We start from the raw sequence: 8,056 nt of genomic DNA, 5'->3' as shown, positions 1-8,056 counted from the left end.
AGGCCTCTGTTGTGTTTGCATATGTGGTTCTGGTCAATTCATTATGTGTCTTTCTTAATATTTGTTATTTGTCAAAAAGCTTGTAGGTTTGAAACAGATTATTTTCAGAAAATGGACTGTATTTTTAATTATGACACTGTTTTGTCAAAGCTGATGTGTCACATATGGTCAGACACTTGCATGTGTCAGTATATTATATTATTAAATAATACTTTTTACATTATATTATTTTACCAAAATCAAGCTCAGATGGAGTTAGGAGGTTTTTGACCAGCAAATGTTTACAGTGCATTCAAAAAGTATTTAGACATCCTTTTTCAATTTTGTTATGTTGCAGCTTGATACACCAAGGGGCGGTTTCCAGGACAGGGATTAGGTTAAACCAGGACAAGGCCTTAGTTAAATTAGGACATTTAAAGGGATAGTTTACCCAAAAATTAAAATTCTATCTTCATTTACTCCCCGGTTGTTTCAAACCTGTATAAACTTCTTTGTTCTGTTGAACACAAAGAGAGATGTTTGGAAGAATGTTAGCAATTTTCAGTTCTGGTACATCATCCACTACCATAGTAGAAAAAATATTGTGCTCTGTTGAACACAAATTAGATATTTTGATGAATTTAGGAAAACAAACAGGGGCACCTTTGACCACCATTTAATTTTTCCTGTATGGCAGTCAATGATGTTCTAGAAGTGAAAATGACTAACATTCTTCCAAATATCTTTCTCTGTGTTCATCAGAACACAGTAATTTATACAGGTATGAAATTATATGAGGGTGAGTAAATGATGACAGAGTTTTCATTTTTGGGTGAACTATCACTTTAAGCATTTTTACAATCATGCCTTTCAAAAAAACATTACTTTTGTGCATTTTGAAACAAAACAAGGGCATTGATTTATTTTAAGATACGTTAGCGTCAGCGACTAGTCCTAAACCCTGTACGGGAAACCACCCCCAATTGTTTAAATTCAACTTTTTCTCATTAATCTACATTCAGTACCTCCCTCTATAATGGCAAAGTGAAAACAGAATTTTACAAACTTTTGCAAATGAAAAGGAAATCTAAACTACAGTATATTGGCATTAGTATTCAGACCCTTCACATTTTTAGCTCAGGTGCCTTACATTTCTCTTGACGGTTGTTGAGATGTTACTACATCTGTGGAGTTTACCTGTGGTGATTTAAATCAATTTGACATCATCTGGAAAAGCACACACCTCTCTATAAAAGACCTCACAGCTGACAATGCATATCAGAGCAAAAAACCATGGTGGTGGCAGAATTGTGCTGTGGTGGTGTTTTTCCAGCAGCAGGAACTGGAAGACTGGTCAGGATTGAGGGGAAACTGAATAGAGAAAAGTACAGAGACATCCTCAATGAAAACCTGTTCCATATGGCACTCGATCAGGACCTCACACTAGGCCAATGTACAGATCTGAGAGCTGCCATAAAATTTGGGAACACGGCAGATGTTCAAAACACACTCAAAAGCTGCAGGCCTTTGTGATACCTTCACACACCATGATATTGCACTTCACTCAATTTAAGAACGTGTCAAACAGGAAGTCATTATAAAAAACATTGTATAATACATAACAGTTAAAGCATGAAACTATGATCAAATCTTTTAGGAGCTTTCATGTAATAATTAATCATTCATTAGCACATAATACGGAAACATAATAATATCGAAAAATATTAATGCAGCATCATTATTACAATATAAGTTTTTACTTTCTTACTATCCCTTTTAGTAAAACAGAGAATACAAAATACTTTTAGCTATCTTGAGGGCACAAGCAGGTCCATTTTCAGATATAGTGACTTCCTCATTAAACACTACAGATTTCACAGAAGTATTTTGGATGGGACAGATGTGTTTTGCGCATTCCATATGGAACAAAGGTGATAGTTGATATTTGTTTTGGTTTGATCTTCTTCCTTGTAAGTAGAGTTCTTTGGAAATAAAACCATACCAGATAAACCAGATGATTAAGGAGTGGCAAAAAAGCTGATATTTCCTCTTAGTCAAACACATAACTGCATGAACCACCCCAGACATTTGTGTGTTTGTCTAATGTTATTTACTTGTCTGATTATTTATTTGACAAAATATAAGAAACATTTCTAAGGAAGTAATAAGAAAAAGGCACTCAATAGGACAAATAATAGGACACAAAATAGGACCTGAAAAAATGAGGGAGCCTAAACTGTTCAGGAAATGTTGATTGTCCACTTTAGAATTAGGGATTGAGTGTTTTATAAACCTCTAAAAAGCAGAGTGGCTGACTGCAAAAATATAATAACACCATTAAATGGAGCAGGAATTACATGCACACAGTTTCAACCTGGTCTCTTTGGAAATACGTACCTCTGCAAACTTTTTGCAGCGCCACAAAATACGTACCATCAGGTACATATTGCTACAGTTTTGAGACACAAAGTCCACTGGGCGCTAAAGAGAAGAACTGTATTGGTCCACTGTGTCAGTGTCACGATTTGCCTCCGCCAAGCATGAAAATGTCACGCTCAGTTCTTTACACTTGTAAAACTGAAGCGATTTTATAAATACTAAAAGATATTTTAGAGCACCTAATCCCACGCCAACCCTAAACCTAAAACTACCCACTTCCCAACCACATAAACACACAACAAGGAAATAGAAGTCAGTCACGGGTATTTACACTGACCAAAAACAGTATAAAATCATTACAAACAGGTCGCATTGCGTTTCGAGTCTTCTAAAGTCGTACGATACAGTTGTGTGAGCACAGCAGGTTTTAATCACCAACGATCGCGCTCCATGCATCCAGTCGTGTTTTATTCAACTGTACGCTCAAGGTTACCGTGTGATGCAATTGGAGCGGGACAGCCAATGCCGTTTCATAATAGGCTTGTTCGAGGTGACCCATACTAGCCTGACACCGACTGGCGAGATCAGCCGGTTGCAGGCGGGGGAGGAGTGAAACGGCGTCCGTCAGGTCGGACACTTCATGCTTCCCGTAAGGAGCTAAACCTACAGCAGACCACGGGATATTCATTTCTTTATCACGGATTAAGTGAATATGATAGGAATACCTATTTTTTGCATTAAGATCAGTACAATAAACATAAAATGTGATATAAAAATTAAAATGTGTGAGTATAATCGAAACCGAGTGTGTCAGAATAAACACGCAACACTTACACGTGAACATTCTGGCCAAATGAGAATAAAGTGTGTCGTCATCAAGGCTTTCGCAGCCGATTTTGAGCAACTGCAGCGCCTGGCCTAGGCGGCTGGTCTCGTTTTGCTCTTGCGGTACTTTAATGGCAAACGTGATCTCAAGGCGGCTGCAGCGCCGATCAAAGTCGGACAAATTGTCTAACCAGAATGCATTGCTGTTGTCAGGCGGCTGCAGATTCTTGCGGCCCCGCATGAAGTCGAACAAGCCTCTTGTAAGCTAGCGTAATGACGCAACCAGTCACAAGACACACAAGAGCCAATCCCATTTCACTGTTGACGCTGACGTAACTGTTCACACAATGGCGGCAATTTTTAAAGAGTAAATATTTTGTGATTTTTAAGGTTCTACTTTGGTTTATGGAGTGTCCAACAATAAGTTTACATACATACATGGTGTAAAAACACTTTCATTTTCTAATAATATGCAGTAAATATTACCTTTCTTCTTGATTGACTCTCTGTCACGGTCCTGCCCTCTTGTTTCTGAATTTCTAGTCGTGTGGCAGGATCGGGACAGAGCCCTTGGGTTTTTTGTGAGAAAGCCATTAGTTGTTTATGTTTTTACATCTCATGTGCTTTCTCGTGTCTTGTCATTGGCCCCGCCCCTCTCGTTTCATGTATTGCCTCCCTGCCGTGTCTAATGTTTCCCACCTGCCCTCTGTTACTATCCCTCGTTTGTGTTCCCTTTAAAAGATCCTCTTGTTTCATTGTCCTGTGCTCGTTGATTGTTTGTGCTGCGTTTTGCTGCGTTCTACGTACTCTATGTAGCCCATGTTCGCTGTGTTCCTGTGATCCTGTTTGCTGTTTAAAGACCCAGTCAAGTCTTAGTAAGTGTGTAGTCTAGTCCAGTTAGTAGTGTCAAGTGTTATGTTAGTTTAGTCCAGTCCAGTTTATTTTTTCCTGTCAAAGTTCGTGTACTATTTATTCTGTTAGTGTTGTTTTATCCCCTTGTGGATCTTTGTTTTGTGTTTTGTTTATTTAAATAAAGTCTGTCCTGTTAACCCCTGCAACCCCGCCTGCCTGCAATTGGGTTCTCCTTCCACGCTATTCGTGACACTCTCAAATGATTTGTTCAGCGATTCATCTGTCTAAAGGCGGGCATACACTGTGCGATTTCAGCAAAGTTCTTGTGAAATACCAACTCCCACTGTACGAGTAAACCGTAACAAGTAAATATCAAGCTCGCCATTTATGTGCTCTCACTGTGCGGTCCGATTTTCGCTCTGCGACTTGCTGCTCTCTCACTGTGCGTGTGAAATACACACGTGGGAACTCCGATCACCTGGTGTGTCAGTTTACTACATGCTTTCAACGAAGAAACGCACTGCCTTGGCCATCCTCGCAGTTCTGTGTCGAAACGCCTAAAAAAAAGAGAGACACCGGCATATATGGATGCGCAGGTGGCTTGGAAGACGCGGCCAATGTGGTTTATCTATTTTGAAACGCGAACTTGAGATAAGCAACAGACCTCACTCTTTGCGTTTTATGTCGAAGAAAGATTATGCGTTTGATTGGATTGTGGCTCATCATAAGATCTTCAAGATAAATATAATCTGCTCACAGTACATACAATCTTGTATTTTACCCAGACTATCACAAAAAGTGATACATACTCCTACCTACTTACAAAAAAATACATCATATTAAAGCTTCACTTTAAAAGTCAAAGTCAGCAAACATGTATGTCACTGTTTTCATGAGCTGATATCACTGTGCCATTTCTGGTCTTGAAATTGTGCATGTTTTAATGTAAATGGATGATGGGCGCGGGACCTTCTTATAATGTCTGTGGAGGACTTTCATTTCCTCTTTGAGAAAGTGACTCCAAACAATAAGACATGAATTTTGCTACCATAATTCGACGAGTTTTGCCTCCATCACTTCTGTCCACTTCACACGCCGCAAAGCCAAGGTTTGGTTTTCGCGAGAAAACATAACGAATTTAGAAAAATCGTCTCGTAGCTTGGCTTCAACAGTGCGATACACTCACGAGCGGCGACCAACATTTCTGACATGTCAGATATTAGTCCGACCTTCCGATTGCCGGTCAGGAGAGGGTAATCATCTCTCGAATCTCATTGTACACTGGACGACAAACGATGTACGAGAAAGGATAAATTCGGCCCGACTCAAAAAGGAGTCGTCCGACTCAGAATTGCCCTCAAATTCGGACTGAACTCGCACAGTGTATGCCCGCCTTAACCCCTTCCGATCTGATTAGTCAGATGGTCTAGGCTGCTGTGAATGGTCTACTACGTGCAGTGTCACAACGGAACGTAGGCGGGAATTACAACCAGAAATCTGACACTGAACTGAAATTCGAATGACAGACGACTCAAAATCGTATACAAAATATGAAGTCTGATTAAATTCAAAATCATTACAAAATCAATATAATATAATATGGTGTTGTTAACGTTACTGTTGTTGGAAATTGTGATAACGGGTTGCAATATGTACAGTACCTGATGGTACGTATTTTGTGTCGCTGCAAAAAGTGTATAGAGGTGGCCTACGTATTTCCTATGAGACCAGGTTGCACAGTTTTACACAAATGTTTTCAGTAGTAAAAATTCTAAAATGTGCATTATTCATTAGCTGCTCGTTAAGCCTGATGTCACGCACTACCATCTATAGAAGGTTATATACAGTTTCTGGGTCTAACCGCTCTATCAGAAGTCATAGGAAAATAACAAAAAATGCTAAAATATACTCATTATGTAAAACTGTTGAAAACTCTTGATCCCATTCTTTATCTCCATAACGAAATCACATTTAGCAGATTTCAGTCATTTCCCTGTCATGCATATAGAAGCTTTTTTTTATTATTGCCCCTAAGAGTAAACCCAAAGGCCCAGACTAAACTGCATGTTTGAGCAAAGAACTTGCCCTGACATGTCTTAAAATATTTTAGTGCCAGTTTTGTGCACACCAGTTATAACTATTTTTTTTTCTTAATGCTCATTTATAAAAGTTACTTAAATGTCTTAACATAAGTAAGGGATAATCCATGGCTAGCCGTGGATTATCCCGCTTATACCATGGTTATTTACAGTGTCATTTTAGATCAACCAGGTGAAAATGACGGTTATTTTGTCAGTTAATTTTAAATGTAATCAAACTGACTGGAGCTACCCGTGCGTTAAAGGCTTTTAATGCACACTTTCCAGCCAATCAGAATCCAGTATTCAAACAGACCATGGTATAAGGCATAATAATCATGGCATAATCTACAACTTGTTCTTTAAACCGCTCCAAAAATTACTTTGAAGATGCTGCTTGATTTAGGACTTTATTATATAATTAAATACCACACACACAAAAAAAATTGTCATTATTTACTCACCCTCATGTTTTACAAACCCCATTAACCTTCTTTCTGTTGTAGAACACAAGAGATTTTTGGCAAAATATTCTGGTTCGTTTTTCTTTTCAAATGAACTGAACGAGGACGGTGGCTGTCGAATCTACAAAATAAAAAGAACAGATTCTCCACATAGCCCACAATAAAATCTTGAATCTTGAAGAAATGAAGAAAACAGAACTCTCAGTTTGTCAGAGATCATCATAAGAGTTTTGAGTAGTCAAAGTGAATCAGCAGAGAGATTCATTTCATGAGATTCTCTTGTGTTCTGGTTGGACCGAGTGGCTGAAGTTTCTGCTGTATTCTGAGTTTGGGACATATACATATGTATGTATAATTGCCCAAATAAATATGGAACGATATCCAAAAACAGAATTACGTATTAGAAAACTCTTTAAAGGAAAAAATAATACATTTATGTGAACACTTCATTAATGATTTTTGTTATTCCAGTAAATCCAGTGAAAAACAATAATTTCTATAATCCACAAAATCATGTGCTGTCCACTGTGTGGCAAGAGTTTATGGAGGTGCTCTTTTATGTTGCAGCATCCCAATATCCCTGCACACAAAGCAAGATCCATAAAGAACTGCTTTACTGATTCTGAAAGAACTTACACAAAACTTTAGCCAGATGCTCCTGTGTCTTACTGAACTCTTCAAAAGCATGACAAACAACATCTATCCATCTGTGCTGTTGTGACAGCTTCTACTCTGCTGGGAATTAAAGCTTTCTATGATATTGGAACATAATTGCATGATTCGGCTCAAATGCAGAATATTGTGAAATGTGTTCCAGTTCATCTCAAAAGTTCAGTGTGGGTCAGGTCTGAGTCTTGTGCAGGCCAGTTAAATTCATCCACACCAGACTCAGTAAATCATTTTATGATCCCTCATACACTCTAAAAGCATTTGTTTTAAAAACAACACACTTTGTGTTCAGTTAAGGACAACACATTCATGCGTTGTCCTTAACTGAACACATCTCTGTGTTATTTATTGGAATAACACGTTTTGTATTAACACAACTTGTGTTTAAAATGACACTTAATGTGTTTAATATGATAACACAAACAATGTGTTAAAATTGAATTTAAAGAGTGTGTGTGCACAGTGACATTGACAAAATGTCAAAGTGAGCAGCACACAGTTCTCTAGAATGAAACTGTTTCCACAGAACTGACTGGAATAGCCAAACCTGTTTGTTAGAAGGGAGTGTCCACATAAGTAGTATATATGCGGGTCATAGTGTCAAAATGATTGACAGGTATGATTGATGGGGTCATTGACCTTTTCGGGGGGGAGGGGTGTTGAATTACTTCCGGACCACCCACGTTGTGAGGGCCCCTCCCCTTTGCGTTGCCCTTTGACCATAACCGCCCCATTGTTTGGGACTGCCCCCCTTTGCGTTGAACTTTTGGCCTTTGACAGTATCTGTCCACGTGGTGAGGGATTGCCCAC

This window comes from Triplophysa rosa, unplaced genomic scaffold (genome assembly GCF_024868665.1).
Source record: "Triplophysa rosa unplaced genomic scaffold, Trosa_1v2 scaffold449, whole genome shotgun sequence".
NCBI classification, from domain to species: Eukaryota; Metazoa; Chordata; class Actinopteri; order Cypriniformes; family Nemacheilidae; genus Triplophysa; species Triplophysa rosa.
Note: the sequence above shows the minus strand (reverse complement) of the source record.